The sequence below is a fragment of the Acomys russatus genome, chromosome 20 (genome assembly GCF_903995435.1).
Source record: "Acomys russatus chromosome 20, mAcoRus1.1, whole genome shotgun sequence".
NCBI classification, from domain to species: domain Eukaryota; kingdom Metazoa; phylum Chordata; class Mammalia; order Rodentia; family Muridae; genus Acomys; species Acomys russatus.
The window spans coordinates 27343657-27366447 of NC_067156.1; the positions used below are offsets into that span (position 1 = coordinate 27343657).

The 22791-nt window shown below is 49.1% G+C and overlaps 1 protein-coding gene across 2 annotated transcripts in view; it reads right to left on the reverse strand.

Annotated features, from left to right (window-relative positions):
- Fgf1 (fibroblast growth factor 1) overlaps positions 1-22267 on the reverse strand; it is a 130502-nt gene extending 108235 nt beyond the window's left edge. For both annotated transcript variants that reach the window (XM_051164013.1, XM_051164012.1), the window contains exon 1: positions 22136-22267. The gene's annotated coding sequence lies outside the window, so the exon portion shown is untranslated. The remainder of the gene's footprint in view (positions 1-22135) is intronic.
- Between the last annotated feature and the right edge of the window lie 524 nt (positions 22268-22791).

Here is a 22791-nt window from a genome sequence, read left to right on the forward strand (position 1 = left end):
AATCCCAGCACTCGGGAGGCAGAGGTAGGAGGATCGATGTGAGTTCGAGGCCAGCCTAGTCTACAAAGTGAGTCCAGGACAGCCAAGGCTGCACAGAGAAATGCTATCTCGAGCACACACACACGCCACCAAAAAAGGCTGTCTCTAATACACTTTGAACAGTCCAGTCTTAGATAGGTAACAATATAATCACTTGAAAATGGCATCTTCTTCTAGAAGGCAAGCTTCAAGAAGCTGGAGACTTTTGTTTTATCTTTTGTTATGTTTACCATGCTTAACACAAGACTCAGCTCACAGTATGGTTTCTATACATTCTCATGGAATGAAAGGCACCTTCATGGAGCTCCAGTCTTAAATAGATACAGTCTCAGTGGTGACTGGGAATTCCTTTTATTTCTTCTTTTTCTTCTTCTTCTTCTTCTTCTTCTTCTTCTTCTTCTTCTTCTTCTTCTTCTTCTTCTTCTTCTCCTCCTCCTCCTCCTCCTCCTCCTCCTCCTCCTCCTCCTTCTTCTTCTTTCTTCTTCTTCTTCTTAAATTCGTGCTGAGGGATCTGGGATGGACTTCTTATGTACATTAGAAAAATGCTGTACCACTGAGCTGCACCCGGCTCGTCAGCACGTGAATTCAGCACATGCTTTCAGGGGCCTGTTGGGCCTGTGCAGAGTGTGAATGCAATGGGCATCTCTGTGGCCCCCCGCCCCAGGGGACTTGCAACCTACAAGACCCATACCTAGAGGAGTCTGCACTTCAATGCTACAAAGGTAATAGCCACAAGGCTTGAAAGCATTTTGGGATGGCAAGTGTCTCAGAGTTCCTCCTGGTGGGATCATGCAGGAGAGTTTTGAGCTGAGTGTGGTAAGAATGGGTTCCGAAGGGAGGGGCTGAACGAAGAGAAGGCCAGGGGAAGAGGGAGAGGCCATTTCCAATACAAAGGCCTGGCCAGCTTGGAAGTGTTTCCAAGCCATGGTTTTATTGTCTTTCTGCAGCAGGGAGTAAAATCAGGATCCAGGGTGCCAACTCCCATTCCTCATCTTGGGGAAGGCTTTGAGAGAGGTGTGGTAGGAAAGGGTGACTCAGTGGCCAGGGAAGGAGGGAATAAGAGTGTCTGAAGGAGATGGGGGAGACTTGATTGGATATAATTACCCTTCTCACCATGGAAAACTGGGGAAGGGGAGCCGAAAGGTCAAGGCGGCAGAAGGTGAGGTGCAGGATGATGACAGGAGTTGGAAGCCAAGAGGCGCCAGTCTGCGTGTGACCCATAGTCAATGGGGAGTTCAAGGGGCCACCAAGAGCGCAAGAGGGCGTGTCCAGTTGCCTTTCCCCCACACAGACATCTCTTCATTGCACCCCTCTCACCCCATATTTCATCTTAACAGGCAGGGATTCTAGGGAACTTTTCATGAGATGGAGGTGGGAATGGGCCAGGAAGTGATTAAGACATGAATAAGGCTTTGGAAGAAGGCAGGGAGATGCCGAAGGGTTAAGTTGATGAGGGAGATGGGAGGAGGAGGCAAGGAAGATGTGGGAAGGATGAGGTTAAAGGTCAAGGATGATGCTATAAAATCTGGCACAAATCACGAAGAGAGGTTTGGGAAATGAAGAGATGGGTCAGAAAAAGAAAGACCTACGCCAACCAGGCCTATGAACCATAGCTAATGAACCTATAACCAGAGCTCTGAGATCTTCTTGCAGAAGTTGCCTGACTCCACAATCCATGGACAGATGTATAAATCCCGGGGAGCCTGAGATAAAAATGAGCTTAGGCACAAGTGAGCGGGGATGGGAAAGGCTGCGACACAACAGGGTTTCCTTTTTTCTACAGTTTGGTGGTTGCTTTGTGGTTTCTGTTTGCGAAGCCTAGGAGGAACAAATGACAGTGTGGCTTAATGGTTAGGGCAGAGAGTTTGGGCAAAGGATAGATCCAGGTTCTGTGGGTGCGGACTCCACTGTGCTCAGCCTTGTGTCTTCTCCTGCATAAGCAGAGGAGACACCGGAGGGGTATTGCTGGGGTGGTGTGGAGGTAGAGGCCAGGCTCCTGACCCAGTAGGGTGCCCAGCCTTTCTTCACCTCAGACATACAGATTTTAAGTAGGTTGGCATTGCTATAGTCAGGATGTGAGACCCCTCTCTCAGTGGCGCACAAAAGGATTTTGTAACTTATAGCCCTTTAGGTCTGGTCAGAGGCGGAAAAAGGCAGTAGCTGTTCAGTGCATGGTGCTGTAGATGGGCACTATCTGTTCTTGGGGCTGGTTAAGCCCTTTACCTGATGGGTAGGAGCCAAGGTCCTGATGTCTTGAGTGCATTACAACTTTCTGTGAGAAATGGGGTTAGGTGATGTCACCTCTTTTTTGTTTGTTTGGTTGGTTTTTTGTTTGTTTGTTTGTTTTTTGAGACAGGGTTTCTTTGTGTAGCTTTAGCTGACCTGGACTCACTTTGTAGATCAGGCTGGCCTCAAACTCACAGACGTCTGCCTGCCTTTGCCTCCCTAGTGCTAGGATTACAGGTGTGTGCCACTATTCACATGTACTGTCTTTTCTAACTGTCCTGTTTCACGGCCTGGAAACCAACATTAGGAAGTCAGACCCCGATTAACGACTTTGTGAGGGGATAGCTACGCTACATGGAAGGTAATAAAAGTCTGATTTTGTTGAATGCAGGTCATGTGGAACCTCAACCCATGGTCCTGATAGAAAGGACTGGCTCTCTACACCCCTGGGAGGCCATGGAGCTAGAATATAACTGATGGTCTTAGGGCCATGCCAGAAAAAGTCTCATCTTTTCAGTACTTGTTTCTGGTCCTTAGAGTATCCCATGATGCCTTGTGCACAACGTAACTTCACAGAGACCCCCAGCAGCATGGCATCAGCGAGTCAGGAAAGCATGGTATGCTGTATGAAACCAGACAACATCAATCACTCATTTGTCAGTCAGTCTGTCTATCTGTGTCTCTTCTGGTGTGTCTTCCAACACCATAGCAGTTAAGATGAGCTGTGTCATACAGAGTAGCATATAAAGATGCCCACATGGCCGGAAAGCCAAGCTCAAGCCAAGGACAGAAACAGCAAATCTGTTTCCATTGCTAAGTGGAGCCACCTGCTGCATAACTTGTAAGGAACCCAGGTTTATTTAGCTAATGATTCTGGAGGTCCAAGGTCAAGGGGTCACGTTTAGTGGGGACTGTCTTCTCTCCTCAGAGTTTTTGGCAGCCTAAGGTATCAGATGGCAAGAGAGACCATAACAGAGTCAGAACAGAGTGATGGCTTAAAAAGACCTGCCCTGAGGCTAGTGAGTTGTCTCATACTGTAAAGGCTCTTGCTACCCAGCCTATGGCCTGAGTTCAGTTCCCAGGACCTACATGGTACAAGGAGAGAATTAACTGTTGGAAGTTGTCCTCTGACATCTACACATGTGCTATGGCATGTGTTAGTATGTGTGCATGGATATGTGCACACATATAAATCAGTAAATAAATGTAAAAACTGCAAAAGAAAAGGAAAGCCCTACCCTGGAGGCAAGGGTGAAGCTCAGTTGGTAGAGTACATTCCTGGCATGTATGAGGTCCTGGGTTCAACCCTCAGCACTGCCTAGCCCAGGTGAGTGGCATATGCCTGTCATCCCAGGCAGGAGGGTAAGAAACTCAGAGTCATTGTCCTTGGATACATAGTGGGCTTGAGAACAATTTCCATTAAAGATTATCTCAAAAAAAAAAAAAAAAAAAAAAAAAAGAAAGAAAAAGAAAAGGAAGGAAGGAAAAAAGAAAACGGAAAGGGAAAATCCCAAATTTTAAACAAATCTTGAAGACAACACAAGAACTCATTATGTCATGAGGCTGTTCAAGGCCCTCCTGACCCAGCCACCTCCTCTGGAGCCTTCCTGGTCCCAGCTCTGGATATCTTAAAATGGAGACGCTGTTTTAACATGAGAGTTGGTAGAGACATTTAGATAGACTACAGCTGCTACTGACTTCTTAGTCCCTCACAGACTGAAGAGGCAAAGAAGAGGGAGAGTCAGACGAGGCTATCTTATCTACCAACAGATATGGCGGGCTTGAGGAGCCCTGAGGAGCCTAGGCTCTGGGCTCTATCCTCCAGCCTTTACCTATTCATGCCTCAGAAAGAAATGGAGGGAGCGTCCTGGCTGGCCTGCCAGTGGCTGTCTGCATACAGCTCTGCCACTCTTTTCCCTTTCTTAACTTTTCCAACCCAGCTGCCCTTTTGGCCCTGCTCCCACTGACTTGGGATGCCGCAGAGGGCCACCCACCCATGCGTGCTCACAAAAGCAAGCCTGTCTGGATCTGAGCAGGGTAACACAGAGCGACAGGCCTGGGAGCCACACCATGCTCCTCTGAGAGGAGGCTGGCAGGGCTAGTCAGGAGGAAAGAAGAGGCAATGCCTTGTTACATCCAGCCTCTCACCCAGACAGAGCAGCTACGTGAAACCCTGGGTCCAAATAGGGCTGTATGATGGGTCATGTCACTGTCCAAATCAAACTAGACCCAGAGAGTCTAAACGAACTACACCACCATCTAAATCTTTGGTGGTAAACCAGTTCAAGACATTTACTTTTCTATTGGCCACTGTTGCCCTTGTATCCCGGACCAGTGGTTCTCAGCCTGTGGGTCACGACCCCTTTGGGGGAAGGGCTCGAACAACGCTTTCATGGGGTCACCTAAGACTATCAGAAAACACAGATGCTTACATTATGATTCGCAACAGGAGCAAAATTATGAAGTAGCAGCAAAATAATTGTATGGTTTGGGGGGGGTGGGGTCACCAAATGAGGAAGTGCATTAAAGGGTTGCAGCATTAGGAAGGCTGAGCGTGTCCTAAATAATAAGTGCAAGAGAAGCTATGGGCACTAACAGTGGCACTTATCAAGTCTCAGTGGCTGTGACTGACAAGCATGACGTCAGAGAGGCTGCCCTGGCTTTCCCTGTCCTGTCAGGGAGCCACCCTGTGGAGGCTGTTATGAACAAGAAACCTGGCTAGACACAGCAAGAGAACAAAGGTAGAATAGTGGTCAGAGCCATGGGCTTCAATGGGACGCTTCCGGGATTTAAATCCACAAAGGCAGGTGCCCATTCTTGGCTTCAGTCAGTGCATCTGTAAGCAACCGTAGCCCCTACTCTTTGTGCTTGTTATCCATCTGCGAGAGGGGCAGTCCTGCCAGTGCCCGCCTCGTAAAGGAAACACACATTGAAGAATCGCGTCTTACAGCTGCTATTTTTGTTGTTATAACTAACAAATCAGGAGGAATAGTATCGTCTCAGGGTCTTTGAGAGTGGGTGAGAAGTTAAATCACAGACACGGTATCAGGCTCTCCTAAGTGCTATGAGGCCAGAGCCAGGAGCTGAGGATGTGGGGAAGGCAGCTTTTGTGGACACGAGGTGTCTCTGCCAGAAGGACAAACGGGCTCTGCATGTGTGGGAACAGAATAAAGGAATCCCGTGAATGAAGGCCCATGGGAAGCGGAGGGCATCTCGCAGCCCGAGGCCATTAACCAGAGGGCCTCACAGGGATGTCCAGGGTGAGTTTGACATTAGGTCACAGACGACCTCGAGGGATGTCATTTCAGTGAGCTTAGACTGTCCCCTGCCTTAGTGTTGTTTATGGTTTGTCTTTTCTAAGCTGTAATAATCTAAGGGGGGGGGCGGAAACCCATTATGTTGTGCTTATTTTGTTAAGGCACTGTGTGAGCAGATGTGCATGTGTGCCCATGTGCATGCATTTGGTGAGAGGGGGCTGTCTTCCGCTATCGCTGGCCATCTTGTCTCAATGATAAGCTAGGGTTTGTCACTGAGTGCTGCACTCACTGACTAAGATCCACTTGTCTCTATCCACTCCCCCCCCCCCCCCCCCGTGCTAGAGTTACAAAAGTGTGTGAGCATGGCCCCCGACATTTTTAAAATGTGGGTTTTAGAGATCAAATTCAAGTTCTCATGTTTGTGCAGCAGGTACTGTAGCCACCAAGCCATCTCCCTCGCCCCAAGAAAAGCCATTTGATCATTGGGTATCCTGCCCTGTGGTTTCTTACACACAGCAGGCACTCAGCCAACAACAGCCAAGCACATACCCAGTGTGTGTAGCCAGCCATACAGTCAGATATGCTATCTTGATTTTTTTTTTTTTTTAGCAGACATGGCTACACATGCTAAGACTTTGGAACCATTCCCATAGCTAGACAGAAATGGGAAAGCTTGGCTTGGCTGTTGACAATGCTTCCTCACACACAGTGCCTGCAGTGATGTTTTCAAGAAATCCCTCCACAGTTCCACTACGACACATCCCAAGAGCTGTGATTTAGAGGAGAAAAGTTCTCTGCCTTCAACTGCCAAACTCAGATTGCACCTGCTTGCTCTAATCATCTGTCAGCCTTTGGCCCTCCCAGCAGGGTCAGCCAGTGTTTAGATCAAATGAGTACTCTGTTTCACCTCTTTGCAGTTTGCTGTTGGTAAGAAAAGTGTCTGCCCGGGCTATGCCTCCAGTGCAGCCCACTGAGTATCTGCCTTGCACTGGTTAGCATCACAAACTAGTCTGTTCACAAACTAGGCACAGTGCCAACGTGGGTGACCTTAGCTCCTGTGGGCTGCGTGGCAGAGCTGGTTATTTCTGGATTGTTCTATAAAACGGAGAAGGGTTTAGGATGGATCTGGACAGTCTTGCTTCCCCCCACTTTATTTGCTTAGCATTGAGGATAGACAGTTATAAAAAAAACAGCTGGCTCCACAGGAAGGGAGGCTGTGCTCTTTGTGGAGCTGTGAACAACTGAATTACTTAAACTTAGCTCTAATCCAGATAACCCAGTTCTTGGTAAGGAAGGAAAAAAGAGCCACTATCTTGAACGCTTTGAGTTTTGGCATCTTCCCCACCCCCTAGTCCCAAATGAGGAAAAGGAACAATAAAGATATGAGTATTTTGAGTGGTTTTACAATTCATTTTCCTTGGTTCTCACAGAAAAGGATGGGAAGTTGTTTTCCAAATCCCTTCCCCAGCTGGGCGGTGGTGGTGCATGCCTTTAATCCCAGCACTCGGGAGGCAGAGGCAGGCGGATTGCTGTGACTTCGAAGCCAGCCGGTCTACAAAGTGAGCCCAGGACAAGCAAGGCTACACAGAGAAACTGAAAAACCGAAAACAAACAAACAAACAAAAACCAACCAACCAAACACACAAACAAACAAAAAGACACCAAATTTCTTCCCCTTTACAAACTACTCGAACCAACATCCTTCTCATTGGTTCACAGGGACCAGAAGTTCCGAGGAAGGCTTGTATGTGGCCACATAGCTGTCAAGGGACCTAACTTCAGGACCCACAGTTTTTAGTCCCAATTGGGATTTTTCCTAACTTGCCGCATTGTGGCAGAATTACACAAACCAAAAACCTACTCAAAAGGTAAGTAATGTGTGCACTTGTTTTTTTATGGCGGGGTGTAGGGTGCAGTGTGCCACGGGCGGAGGTCAGAAGGACAACTTTCATTTCGTCCACCCTCTGGGTCTGGGGATCAAATTCAGGTTGTCATGTTTGGCAGCAGATGCTTTTAACCCAAAACCCATCTTGCTGGCCTCCCTCAAGACTTTTCTGTCCATATGTTAAACAGTGGTAGTGCAGGTGGGATGTGTCTCAGTGGTAGAATGCTTACTAGCTTATACAGGCCTGTAGCAAGTCATTCTCCAACACAGCAAGAGAAAGACACACACACACACACACACACACACACACACACACACACACACACGTTAAAAAAAAGCACACACAAAAATCCATAACTTCGGGGCTGGAGAGATGGCTCAGAGGTTAAGAGTACCTCCTGCTCTCCCACAGGTCCTGAGTTTCAATTCCCAACAACCACATAGTGGCTCACAGCCATCTATAAGCCCTCTTCTGGCCTGCAGGTGTACATGCAGGCAGAACACTGTATACATAATAAATAAATAAATAAATAAATCTTTAAAACTCCATTTTTAAAAATCCATAACTTCCTTAAGAATGACAGATTTGAGCTGAGCCTGGTGGTGATATAATCCTTTTAGCTACTCAAGAGGCTGAGGTAAGGGGATCACACATCCAAGACCTATCTGGGCACTTTAGCTAGACTCTCATATCAAAATAAGAAGTGAAAAGAGGATGAGGAATGTACCTCAGCAGTAAAGCAATTGCCTAAAAGACTGTAGGGTTAAGCTGCACTAACACACAACAGCACACACCACACACACACACACACACACACACACACACACTTACATATGGCATGCACGAGCACATGCATGCAATACACACACAAGTGCATTTGTCCTATTTGGCTTCACAACCCCTTCCGAAGATGTAAAGGACAGAGATGGTACCATGGTATAAAGAGAATAGAAATTTCCACACCCTTCCAGAAGACTCGAAGGGCCATTGTTGGGACGAAGCTTACTGTGCTTACAAAGCTAATAGAGATAGCAGCTGTAGGCAGTGGGCTAGCTAGAGCGGACAGATTCTTCTCAGCACCTGTGATGTGGGAGCTGGCCGTGCCTTCATTCCATCTTATGATGGTGGGATACAGTTCTGCCAGACTTTGGAGGAAAACATGCAGTGACTCCCAAACTGGAGCTGCGAGCCTGTTCCTAGGATGGCCCTTCTGGCCTGTCTCTTGTACCTCTCTTCAAGTTTCTGGTCACCTTGTTGGGTCTGTTCTCCTGCCAGAGGCCAGATGATGGATTAAACCACATTGTCACCTCTTGCCTCCAAGTGCCCGATGACTCCATAGTGTCAACTCTGAGTGGCTTCAAGGGCCTATATCATCTGCTCATTTCAAACCTTCCAGATTTACCTGGAGCACTCCCCCCCCACCCCCACCCCACCCCCCCGCCTCGGTCTCTGAGCTTTCTGCTGTGTTCCAGAACACACTGAGCTGGCCCCACCTCAGGAGGAGGAGAGTCTGTCTGCCTCCTCTTGAGCTCTGCCTCCATTACCTCCCAGAACATTCGCTTCTCTGCCCTGTTTATCACAGTCTCCCCAGGCCAAGGCTTCCTCGTTGCTTTTCCAACACAGACCTGTCACAGTCTCTGCTAATGTCACTAGTCTCTTCTTTGGCAATCTATGCACATCTCTCTCTTCTCTCTCTCTCTCTCTCTCTCTCTCTCTCTCTCACCTCTCTCTCTCTGTGTGTTGTGTGTGTGTGTGTGTGTGTGTGTGTGTGTGTGTTCTTTCTTTTACCCTGCCCTTGTCTCTGCTACATTAGAATGTAAATGCCCTGAGAGCTGCTCAACCCTTGTAGCCTGTGCAGGTTCCCTGGGAAAGTACATGCTAAATAAATGTGAAAGGAGGGGATGGGAGGGGACAGGGAAAAAGGCCCTGTGAAGAGGGCTGTCTTTCCAGGCAGCCCTGTTTGCTGTGGATAGAGGCAGCGTGTCTTGTTCGGTCCTAGCATTACAGTGCAGGTTAAAAATAGCAGCCCCTGGGTGGAGTGAGTAGAGAGAGGATGGGGAGAGATAATGAACAACATAAGCGGCCAGTGCAGCCCAGCAGGATGTGAGGCTGGCCAGGAAGAACAGGATCTGGATACAGGAAAACATTGTCAGGGCTGCCACCACTGACAAATAGACAGCTCTCTGGTCTTTACCAGAAGTCCCTCCCTCCAGCTGCAGTGTATAAGATGTTGTCTTAAATTGTGTGTGTGTGTGTGTGTGTGTGTGTGTGTGTGTGTGTGTGTGTGTGTGTCTGTCTGTCTGTCTGTCTGTCTGTCTGTCTATATGTACTATATGCATGCACACAAGGTTGTGTGTGTGTTCAAGGAGGTGCGCAAGTGTATATGTGTGTGCCTACACAAGAAGAGGCTAGGTATCCACACTGGTTTCCTCAATCACTCTCCACCTGATTTTTTTTTTTTTTTTTTTTTTTTTTGAGACAAAGGCTCTCACTCACCTTGCTCACCTTGGAGCTCACTCGCCCACTTCCCCATCCTGCCACTGTGTTGGGATTACAAATGTGCTCTTTCGTACCTTCTACGATGGTGCTGGGGATCCAAATCAAGGCAGGCACTTTATTGATAGAGCCATCACCATAGCCCAAAAGGCTCATTAAATAAGCAAAACAAACAAAGCAAAACAAATCCGAGCCTCACTATGTATCCAGGCAGATCTCAAACCCACAACCTCTGTCTCAGCCTCCTAAATGCTAGGATTACATGTAAGTGCTGCCCTGCCTGATGAAAAGACCTCATGTCACCAGTTCAAGATAGATTTCCATCTTACAGCCAAGACGTGTTAAAAGATTTTTTTTTCAAGACAGTTCCCAGAACAGAGGTCCCCACAGCCCTCATCTGAGTGTTGAATAGTGTGAAGGAGAGATGTGATGAGGCCCTCCTTGGCCCATCCTTCCCCTGACCTCCCCCAGGGCCTATCCAGCGTGGGATCCAAACCTCCCACCCAGCACAGTAGGCCCAGGCCAGCTACCCCAAGGTGAAGCCGCCCTCCAAAGGCTTGGCTCGATCTCGGGCTGCGTAAGGCAGGGAGGGTCAGGTCAATGGGTCACTAGAAACAACTGGGACATTGCCTTAGAAACGCCCTCCCTCCCTGCTTGTTCGCACTGTGCACCTCTGGATCCACCCAGATCCAGCTGTATATTAAACCCTCAGGCTCAGTGGGAGGTGGGGGGAGTATCAGGAAGGGCCAAAGTGGGACTGGAGGGGTTCCAGCTTCCTTTTGGGAGAGCATCACTCTTCAGCGAGAAGCTGTCTAAAGTCCCCGGAGAGCAGCCCCGGTTTGAATTCATATTACTTCCTGGGCCTCAGGGGTAAAAGATGAGCTGAGTGGGGCGTGGGTGCTGCCAGCATCTCCTCCTCCAGATCTCAGCCTGGACCCCTTCCCAGACTCCATCTCTCTAAGCTGCTTCGGAAGCCAAGTGATGTGCTCATGGTCACCTGGTGCAAGGCAAGCAATTCTCAGGCCACTGAGACATTGATCACACCACCGGCTGTTTCCATAGCCACAACTCTGGGATGCCACAAGGGCAGGCCAGGGAATTGAACGCATCAGTAGACACAGCTGTGTTTTGCTTCCTGTATCACCTCTAGTCTGACTATACCCCCCCCTTCCCGCCCCTCCCCCAGCCCCTGTCCAGGCTTTCTCACAGAGAGGGAAGCAGAAAGAACAGCTCCTTAGCTAGGGTCAGTAGGAGGGAGGGCAGAGCACCAGGCAGGCGGTGGCTGTAGAATCTGCCACTATCAGAAGCCCCTGTGGTCCTTGGCACCCTTCTCCGAATGATCTGAACCCAACACCAACCTCAGGGGACATTGAGCACAATTTTGGGGGAGGCCCTGCATGGACGAATTATGGCTTCTGAGGTAGGAAGCCCAAAGCCTTTGTGTGCATAGGACAAAAGGAACAAAAGCCTGCGTGTCCTTAGTCATTGTTGGGGACTTCTAAAGGTCTGTGCCAAACAGGTAACCTGCATCTGCTCAGGGCTTCTGCCTTCAGCACTTTAGAGGGCTCATGCTTGCTGGTTCCACGTTCCTCACATGAGGAATAATCCAGAATGATAATCTTCTCTTTCAGGGGACTTGGGGCAGGGCTACCAGAATCAGCAGGGAGGGGGAAGCTTCATGGGGTCTGTATTACTACTGCTGCTACTACTACTATATTTACTTTTTTTAAAAGTTCATATGAAGAGTTACAGAAACCTTAGCCAGACTGCAGATTCTGTCAGCAGCAATAACAGTTCACATTTCCTTGAGGAAATGTTAGCTGCTGTCTATGCATTGTGTACTAAAGCATGTGGATGTTGTCTCAGACACCTAACCCCCTGGGATGGGAACAGCTAACACTGAGGCAGCACGGACAGGCACAATGAATTTTACCTGTGTTAGCTCACAGACTCCTGGCAAGAGCTGTAAAGATAGGTGCTGTTTCTTTAATAGGGCCTGACACGTTATCTAACCTGACTGGGAACACACAGCTACGGAGTGCCGGATCCAGAATTTGAACCCAGACCATTTTACCCTATTGCCTCTGTCACTGACCAGTATGCTACACACTCGGGCACCTCAGGCTCCAGAAAGATGGGTACGAGCCATGCGTGGCGGCTTATGCCTTTAATCCCAGCACTTGGGAGGCACAGGCAGGCGGATCACTGTGCGTTCAAGACTAGCCTGGTCTACAAAGTGAGTCTAGGACAGCCAGGGCTACAGAGAGAGACCTTGGCTCGAAAAACAAAACAAAACAAAAACAAAACAAAAAGGATGGGTAAGAATGGCAGCCGTCAGAAAACTTCTGACCTACTCAGAGCCTGATGGTGTTTTGCTTCCCCCCAACTAGCCTGGGAGAATGAGAATTAATTTTCATGCTAGCTGCATGAAAATTTCAGAGTTGGGAAGAACTTTTGAAAGATGCCATTTTGAACCTAACCTGCACCTACCACTTGGAAAGTCCCTCTACCAGACATAATAATTGAACCGAAGGAAGAAGACTGTGCCTTGTCACTTTCTTCAAAAAGCCAGGCCAGCTAGCGTGTGACTCTGAGATCTCAGGACAAAGCTCCGTAGCATTTGTTTCCAACTCCCTGCCCCTGCTGCGTCAGACTCTCACAGGGATTCTGATGAAGGCACAAAGAAAGTGGCACCTTCTAGAAGTTCTTTCTTCTTCTAGTGCACCTGGAACATGCTGGGTGATGAATATGTGCCACTTCCCCCATCAACCTGGGGAAAGCCCAACCCCTGTGTCCTCTTTGGGACTTGATGTCACTCACTTGCTTTAGATGCCTCTCAGGTGTGAGGCTACTCATCTGTATGTGAACAGCACACCTAGGATGGGCTTTGATCTGCCTAAGTCGGCGGCTCGCAACCTTCCTGATGCTGGGACCCTTTGGTACAGTTCCTCATGTTGTAGCGACCCCCACCCATAAAATTATTTTCATTGCTACTCCAAATTCCCCTACTCTTGTGAAATGTAAATATCTGACATTTCTAATGGTCTTCAGCAACCTCTGTGAAAAGGTCATTTGACTCTAAGGGAGTCACGACCCATAGATGATCTAAAGTGCCTCTGTAGAGATGACACCAAGGCAGCCAAACCAGAGCAGCTGAGAACTGCCAGGCCCTGGGCTCAGGTTTCACAACTTCACCCTCAGATGCAAGGAAGTTGTAAGGACAGAAGAGCGTGGGCTGAGCACTCACTTTTGCCCCAGGCCTTGACTCACCAACTCCCAAGATGCAGTGATTTGCTCATTCGCTGGTCATCTGGCTACTGAGCTGCTACTCTGTGGCTAGCCTCTGTCCTAGGTCCTGGGAAGGGAGCGTGGGGGTGGGGGAAGGGGGTGGGAGGAGGGGGCAGGAGGAGGCGGAGACAGACAAGGCAGGCCTTCCTGCCCTGTGAGGCTTATGTTCTAACAGAAAAGGCAATAACAATGTTTTTAAAGATTGGCACAGCAGCCACTGCTTGGGGGGTAAGTCCACATAAGAGAGACTGGCTAAGACTGGAGTAACAGGAAGCCGCTTTGAGGTAAGGCCTGAGGCTGAGAATAAGCAAAACCAGACACTCTGCTATGTGAGGAACTCAAAGGAAAGCATTCCAGGCTGAGGGCACAGTGGCAAAGCCTGGGAGGCAGGAAAGGGCCAGCAGAGGAAAAGAGGGAAGTCACGGAGCTCAAGTGTCCCCTCAAGTGCTCGGCTGCTCTCTTGCCTCCCAGGTTACTCCATGAGTCCATTCTTGCTTGCCCATCTCCAGTGTCTCTGTTCAAGTCCAAAGAAAAGGGGATTCCTTCTGTGGCAGAGAATGTGGAAGTAAACTGCGTCCAGTTTTCTGTAGCGGGACTTTTGTGACAGGTGACTTATTCCCTTGGCAATTGTTATTGATAAGTTTCCCAGGGAAGGGAGCATGGTGTCAGGTACGCCAGGCAATCCCAAGCCAGAGAGTCTCACTCCTTGGCCTGACTCACTGCTTGCTCACTTTCTTTCTTTCTTTCTTTCTTTCTTTCTTTCTTTCTTTCTTTCTTTCTTCTCTCCCCTCCCCTCCCTTCCCTTCCCTTCCCTTCTCTTTCTTCCTTCCTCTTCCTCTTCCCTTCCCTTCTCTTCCTTTCTCTCCCTCCCTCATTCCCTCCTCTTTCTTTCTTTCTTTCTTAACAGGTTCCACCTATACACCCATGCTGGCCTTGAACTCTGATCCTCCTGCCTTAGCCTCCCAAGTGCTGATATTACAGGTGTGCTCCACCATGCTTGCTCACACCTTCTTGCATGAAGTCATGACTGAGACACAGTTAGCCTGTGGCCTTTGCATTTCCCCACCCAGAAACTTCTGTCCCCTTTCATTTCTGTCTCTACCAGCCTTCTCTTCTGTTTACGCTCACTCTCCTCTGTCCCCTCCTTTCCTCAACTTTGCCCACTGTTCCCAGCCCTGGCTGAACAATTAGATCCCTGAATGTGTGCCAGCTCTTCCTACTGCAGGCAGAGTACAAGCAGAAGGCAGAGGCTGTGTCCCTGAGACCTTTGTGTACTTCCAGTGAGGTCGGGTCACCTGAATTAGGACCGCTGCTTGGCTCTTAACTTACTGATGGGACCTACTGACCACAAATAACTGTCTGTTGTGGTTTGAATGTGAAATGTCCCCCATAGGCTCACAGTTGAACACTTGGTGCCCAGCTGGGAGTGCCATCTAAAAGGATGTGGGACCTTTGGGATATGGAACCTTGACAAAGGAAGTGGGTTATCAGAGGCAGGCCTTGAGGTTTTACAGTCTGGCCCAACTCTCTGTTTCCCTTGGCTTTCAGTCTATGGGTGCAGTGAGGTCAGACCCTACCCTTGTGCCCCACATGCCTTCCCTGCCTTGATGGGCTGCGAGCCAAAATAAACTCTTAGGACCTGAAGTTGCTTCTTACCCTTGAGGACAGGCTGTAACTTGTAATCCCACATTGTTTTTAGTGTTTATCCAGCAACAGAGAAGCAAATGAGAATACAACCTAGCCAGGCGGTGGTGGTACATGCCTTTAATCCCAGCACTCTGGAAGCAGAGGCAGGCAGATTGCCATAAGTTTGAGGCCAGCCTGGTCTACAAAGTGAGTAATCCCAGCACTCCGGAAGCAGAGGCAGGCAGATTGCCAGGAATTTGAGGCCAGCCTGGTCTACAAAGTGAGTCCAGGATAGTCAAGGCTAACACAGAGAGACCCTGTCTCGGAAAAAAAGGGGGGGGGGGAGAGAGAGAGAGAGAGAGAAAGAGAGAGAGAGAGAGAGAGAGAGAGAGAGAGAGAGAATATACAACTTAAACCTTCAACAGGCCCTTCTCCTATGCAGCCCCTCCCTCCTGTCCTCCAGCCACACTGGCCTTGCTTTGGTTCCTTGGTAGCCACACCTCCTCACATCACGTGACCTTCTGGCGCCCTCTGCCCTCCTTCACCTCCATGTGACAGTCTTTCAGATCTCAGTTTTAGACCTCACCCCTACCTCCTACACCCCACCTCCCCACACACACCCCACCTCCCCCCCATGCCTCCCCCCCTGCCTACCCCCCCAGGCACCTCTGCTATGTGCTCTGCAGGTCACCCAAAGAGACTGATAGTCACGCCTCCATCTGTGGCTTCTCTTGCTCAGGGAATTATGGGTCCCGGCCCTGCTGCAGCTCAGTGTTTGGCATGCTTCCTGGCTGCAGAGAGTCCCCACAGTGAGCTGCATGACTGGGCACGGTTATGACTGCCATTGCTTAAATCTACCACAGCCCCCATCTCAATTCTTTCTCCTGCCTCCTTTTCTCTTCCCTCCTCACTCCTTCAGTCCTTCCCGAGCCTCGGACCTTCTTAGCATTCTCGAGAGCAGCACTAAAGACAGCAGAAAGGCTCCCAGAGTCTAAAATTTAAAATGTTGCTCCAACTTGGCACACTATGTTGACCTTCATCTGGGCCATCCCAAGGTTAGGACCTAGAGGAAGCACTAGAACTTGTCTTCCTACTTTATATGACTTGGTGGGGGCTGCTGAGTGGAGAAAACAACAGAAAGGTGTTGTGAAGGGGGCCTGGTTAAATAAGCCTTAAGGTACTCTATGACTGGCTTCATTTTCTTGTTTGCTTAGAACAGGCCTAAGTCCCCAGTCCTCAGAAATGAGCTCAGTGGTTACTGAGATTACTGCAGAAAAAGGGCAGCCAATCAGAGACGGCCTAGCCACCTGGTCAGAGGAAGATAAGATTGCTTAAGAGTGATTTACTGTTGGTCTAATTGCTTAAGGGTGATTTACTGCCATCTGGAAATCTCTTGTCTTATGATTAACTTATGACTGCTGGCTAAGGTTGCCCTCACTTTTTCAGTTTGAATGTTCCAATCATGTTAAAGATTACCTAACCTTTCTTGGGATTCCCCTGAATGCCTTTAAAAGGAGCCCAGGAGCTCGCCTCAGGGGCACCATTTTGTCTAAGTGGTGACTCCAGTATGCTGGATTTCTGCAGAATACATGCTCTTTCCTGATTGCATACTATTTAAGTCTGAGGTCTTTCCTTCATCGAGTTTCAGACCCTGACATTGTCAGGTTGGCTCCTTCTGAGGGCTGTAAGGAAAACTCTGCTGAACTCCCCTCTCCTTCATGCCTGTGTCTCCTCACACCCTCCTGCCTCTGTATAAATCTCTGTGTGCAAATCTCCCTTCTTTATTAGACAGGAAAGTCATTCTAACAACCTCACTTTAACTTGGATCTCTGAAAGGACCTATTTCCAAGTAGGACCACATTCTGGGGTTCTAGGGATTGGGGTGATTTCAGCATATGAATTAAACCTATTATTCCCACTTCTACACACCTATTTCCCTGCCCTTTTGACTTACTGAATGCAGCATGGGTGGAGAAGCGTAGGAACATGCCACCCTCTGGAAAAAGATGGGCAAGACAAGGATGGGAAGCAGAGAAGGAGACACACCTAAGATGGAGAAAGGAAGACTGAATCTACTCTCACAGAACAGCCTGTCAGTTATGTATTTGGGCCCCGCGAGTGATGAGTTCAAATCCCAGCCCCACTTCTTCCTGGTGGTGGGCCCATTCCTTGCAGTAGTGAGATGTGTATAGTAACAGCATCTGCCTAGTAGCGCTGCTGTTGTGAAGGATTCATGGGAAAAGAGCACTACAGGAGATGGGTCTTGTACACAATAGTGTTGATACAATAGGTAGAAGGTCTGCCAGGCAAGTCAGTGTGACAAAGAAGAGGCCAACTGCCACCCAGGCCACACAACTCTGTGTTCCCCTTACTAACAATACAGAGAAAGGGCCCCCAGTGGGTAGCCAGATCCAAGTCTTTCTAACTGTGGCCTGTGGGTTAAAGATACCAGGACCATCTGCACATCACAAAGGAAATACAGAATCCCAGCTCCTCCATGAACCCACTGAATCACTTCTATGCATAGGATTTGGAAATCTGAACACTCCCCTCCCCCAGCCCTTTATAAGGATAAAGATTAAACCTAAGGGCCTTATGCATGATAGGTGGGCCATTTCAGCTGTCTCCTCATCCTTCCTTCTGATTTACATTTTGAGATAAAGTCTCCCTAAATGCCCAGGCGGGTTTCCTGAGCACGTGAGATTACAGACCTGTTCCACTGAGCCTAGCAGGAATTTAAAACCCCTGGACCAGGGGCAGAACTGTGTCATGTTCATGAGTAACCAACCACACCAGCACAGTCCCCTGCAAGGTAGGCGTGCCCTTTCACACCTGTCAGCATCACCAACATTCCTTGAACAAGGTTAGAGAGGTGGTATTGAGTCTCCACAGGCTACGCTTGGTTGTATTCTCCAGAGAAGTCAAATCTTTCCCTTCACTGTAAACTTGCCTGGTTAAGAGCCTTTGTTTTAGATTATCTCTTCCTCCTATCTCTACAACCAAGGCCACCCGATGCTACCCTCGGACTTAGCTCAGGCAACTCTGAACTTAGGCTCCATCATTCAGAGAGTCCTGGTTCAGCGGTTTCCTTCCTACCCAAATCTGTTCTTCGCCTCATTTCCTGTACTCTCAAGCCCCGCCATCCCACTGCCTGGCTCAGGAAAATTAGAGGCCAGCCACAGTACCTATTTAGTACACATTATTTCCAAAGATCCTGCCCCCCGAGACTGTCAGTGGTGTCTAGCCTTTGGGCATTGTGACAGATCCTATCATCTACAAAGTTCACAGTCAAGATGTATTAAGTTATGAAAGAAAAAAAAAAGACAAAATCTTTTTTTAAAAAACCTTGTAATGTTTTAAGTAAGTTTGTTTTTATGTTGGGGTGCGTTCATGGTTATCCTGGAGTGTGGGTGGGCCATGGGCTGTAAGTCTTTAAGGTTGAGATTTTGCTTGTGACCCATGCTAGGGCCTTGCCACCTCCAACCAGTGGTTACAAATTCTAGCCTATTCTCTAAGGCCTTCAAGTGTCACCTGTTACTGAATTCCTGTCACTGAGTTCCACCTGTCTCTTGGAATGCTTTCCCAGTTAGCAGCACAGACATGCTGGCCCGTGGGAGCTGTGGGACCACAAGTAAACTGCCCCTCCACTGAGCCTCGGCCTTGCGTCTGTGCCAGCCCCAGCTTCACCCCTGTTGGCAGACTTAAAGCTGAGTCCAGTGCCTGGACACAGAAAGGACGAGAAACACTGGTGGCTAGGACAATAGCTGTTCTGTCTCCAGATCTTCACAGATACAAACAGAGCACTATGCCTAAGCAAAAGTGCCAGAGCACGGGTGCTCCTCAGGGCTCAGGAACATTCTCTGAAAGCCAGGTGGTGGACTAAGGCTGTACCTCATTTGATCCTGCCCTTAATAAGGCTGTTTACAAGTGAGGAAATTGAGGGGCAGGTCACAGCACTGATTGGCAAGAGTGTCAGGATTTGGACCTCAGGCTGCATCACTGCAGAATCCATGCATTTCACCACTGTGTCACATTGCTTTGTGTGTGTGTGTGTGTGTGTGTGTGTGTGTGTGTGTGTGTGTGTGTGTGTGCTGTGTACATATTTATATGTGTACATATATGTGCAGGTGCATATGTATTCATGTATATGGAGATCAGAGGTTGACTTTAGATGTCTTAAGTTGCTCTCCACCCTGTGTGTGGGAGTGTGTGGTTGTGTGTGTGTGTGTGTGTGTGTGTGTGTGTGTGTGTGTGTGTGTATTCACTTATGTGTGGGTGCACACATGCACTTGCTATGGTGTGCATGTAGAGGTCAGAGGACAACGTTAGGTGTTGACCTTTGCCTTCTATCTTGTTTAAGCTTAGGGTCTCTGTTTCACGGTTCCTTTTTAGGGTCTCTGTTCCGCGGTTCCTTGGTGTGTATGCAGACTCTTCAGCCCACAGGCTTCTGGTGGGTCTTTTGTTTGTGCTTCCCATCTCACACAGGAGCCCCGAGATTACAGACGTGTGCTGTGATGTCTTCACATGGGTTCTGGGGGGGTCCAAACTCAGGTCCCTGTGTGTGTGTGTGGCAATGGCTGTGCCCACTGAGCCATCTCCCCGCCCCGCCAATACTCCTTCTCACTGTGACTTGGGAACTGGAACAGCCGCTCTTCTGTCCTCTACCTCTCTGACTTCTGTCCGTGCTGTCCACTGCCCTGGAGCTGGCTCCTATCCTGTTACCTATACACTCAGTAGCTCCTTTCCTTTCTCTGATTGGGCTGGAAGCTCTGATACGGGGACACCTTATTGGTAGTTGATTTGAAAAAAGAAAAAAAAAAAACCCTGCAGGTCTGTGAATTCTTTTTTTCTTTTCTGTTTTTGTTTTTGGTGTGTGTGTGTGTGTGTGTGTGTGTGTGTGTGTGTGTGTGTGTGTGTGTGTGTCCCTGTCCATTTGCTTTTTGTTTTTCCAGACAGGGTTTCTCTGTGTAGCCTTGGCTGTCCTGGACTTTGTAGACCAGGCTGGCCTGGAACTCACAGAGATCCGCCTGCCTCTGCCTCTCTGAGTGCTAGGATTAAAGGTGTGCGCCACCACCACCTGGCATGAATCCTTTCTTAAGGAAAAAGATTTGCCCATTTGCGATCTGTGTACAGTGAGTAGATGCTAGCTTTACTTAAAGCAGGGTAGGCCCATGGCATGAATAGCTATGAATGACTCCTGTCCTAGCAACTTAAATCAAGGGGTACTGTGTCAGCTAAGCAATGCCTTGACAATGGGTAGCAGTGGGTGTACTCTCTGTGCCCCTGGCAGCTGGTATAGGGTGGCGGGTCCTTGACTATTAACTTATTCAGATTCCATAGAATGCATGTCTGCAAAAAGGCTGGCTTCAGCATCTCTCCCTGGATTGGTTGTGTAGACCCCTTTGCTAGTGTAGATAGAATGTCCACCTGCCACCACCCCTGAAAAGAGCATCGGCACTGTTGGTGCCACTCACCTGTGACTGGCACCACTTAACCGTGACCTGTTCCCTTAAACCCCTTTAAGAACCAGGCAAGGGCATGCAAACACAAAAATCACTTTCTGGCTTAACTTTTTATTTACTACTTTTGCTTTAAGTGAAGCGTTTGTTTCATTACCAAGCCCACGTGTTCGCACATTAAAAGACAGTGACAAGGAGAAGAAAAGTTGTCCCTGCATCCTCAGCTGGCTGTCCTCAAACTGTTGTACTTGCCTTCCAAGATACAGCTTTAAGAGGGGACTTTCCTGGGAAGCTCTCAGTGATCAACACAAAGGAAACAGAGGCAGAGGGAATTGATGAGTGTGAATCAGAGTCTCCACCAAGCCACAGTTATTCACACAGGCTACGGTCCTTGCCAGGGCAGCCAGCTCTCTCTGGATCCCACTACCCCCAAAGCAAGGCAATTTGTCCTTAGTTGTGTGTGTGTGTGTGTGTGTGTGTGTGTGTGTGTACACTCCTGGGTACATGTGCATGCGGAGGCCAGAGGACAACCGCAGATGTTACCTCTCAGGATCTGTCCACCTTAGGTTTTGCTTGTTCCTGTTTTTGTTCTGTTGCATTTTGAGCTTGGGTCTCTCACAGACCTGGAGCTCAGTGAGGAGACTAGCCTGGCTGGCTGGTGAGCCCTGAGATCTCCCTGTCTCTTCCTTGCTGGCAACGGGCTTTCAAGCATTCACTACTGAACCCAACTCAAAAAACAAAAACAAAAACAAAAACAAAAAACAAAAAGCAGCAACAAAAATAGTGGCTTCTGGAGATGCAACTCAGGCTTTTAAGCTTATATGGCAAACCTCTTGCCAGCTGAACTATCTTTTCAACATTTTGCCACAGGGTCAAGCATTGGTTTGGAGTGAGAGGAATGGGGCCGCGTCTCTTGGGATGTCCCTCTCTCCCCACTGGAGCATGAGACGCTAACACCACCCTCCCCCTCCATAGATGACATCCTCAAAGAAAAAAAACGAAGGTGCTGGTATACAAGAAGGAAGAGAAGGAGCAGTGGGCACTAAATGGGCTAAAGAAAGCATGGAGGCTTAAATTCAGGCGAGACACGGAGAGAGCTCTTGGGACTGAGATGGGAGGCGAGGTCTCTGCAAAATGACCCTTGATTAAATGCCTGAAATTCCTACCCGGGCACCCAGAAGTCTGAGAGTTTCAAGGCCTCCTGTCTAGGAGCCTTGCACCCTTTTGGTATGCGCTAGTCCCTACAGGAGCCTAAAGGACGTGTCCTGAGATGAGGCTGTGACTATCGAAGAGGATCAGAAGGTAATGAGTAACTCAGGTGACAGGGCAGGGAGCATCAGAGTCCATCCCATCAAAACCTTCAGCTTTTCTACCCTAGCTTCCCACAGGTTTACAGAGGCAGCTGAGTTTTTAGGCTGAGGGTGACACAGCAAGATACCGTCAGCCAGGACCCACTGTGGCCACGGCTTTCAGCTTCCCCAGATCTCAGAGGGAGGCTGCATCCAGGGCAGTCAATCAGCTGATCCCCACCCCCTCCGGTCTTCTTGGGCTGGCGCTTGGTGGGATGGTGAGATAGGGGTGGTGTAGGATTACTTGTGCAGCCTCTAACCTGTGAGTGATATTTTTCCACGTCTGTGCTCTCAGCGGGGGGCCTTCCTCCAGAGCCATCTGCACCTCAGTTCAAGGCAGCCAGCCGGGGAGCCTGTCCGAGAACACTGGCAGGCCTGCTGGCTCCCTGCTAACTGTTTAAAACACTTCTCAACCCTCACAGCTCCTTTTTTCTTCCCTTTCTACTAGCTTTACGCACGCAACCATAACCAGCTCTGGATATAACGCACCGCTCCCCTCCCATTCTTACCTGAAGGACCCGCAGGCTGGGGGCTATCCTCTCTCCACTTGCTCACAAGGGGGATGGAATCCGCTTTGGTGGCCTTTGCTCTGCGTGTCACAATCCCTGTGCAGAGGCTGCCTCTCCAGCCGGCTCTCTGAACCTCGGGATTACTTACTGCAGCGCTGTGTGGGGAGAGGGACGGGCTGTGGCATGCACATCAGGTTGCTGGCCCGCCTCCAGACACCATGCCAGTCCCAGAGGGCTGTGTGGGAAGCAGAGAGGCGGGTGGGGGGAGCAGAGAGCACAGGCCTCCAGGTCTGCCTTTGGCCCTTGTTCACTAGCAGAGGGGCCCCCGCCTGCAGACCACCACACAGCCCCACCCCACCACGTCGTCAATGCACACAAAGCTCTAAGTGGCCCTAGCTTTTGATTGTCTGCAACAGACCTGGGGACGACAGACAGCAGACAGTGTCGGCAACTACCTTGGGTGTTATTTTAGCATGGTTTGTCTTGGGGCAGAAGCCTGAGCCCAGTGGACTACTGTCTGAGCAGAATCCTGTTTATTTTGAGGCCTCTGTCACCAGGGAAACAACTGGTTGTGTTGAAAGACACTCCTCTAAAATCAGACTGCTGGTGAAAGGGAGCCCTTCTCTGTTCCGGCATCAGTCCCTCTGCAAGGTGTA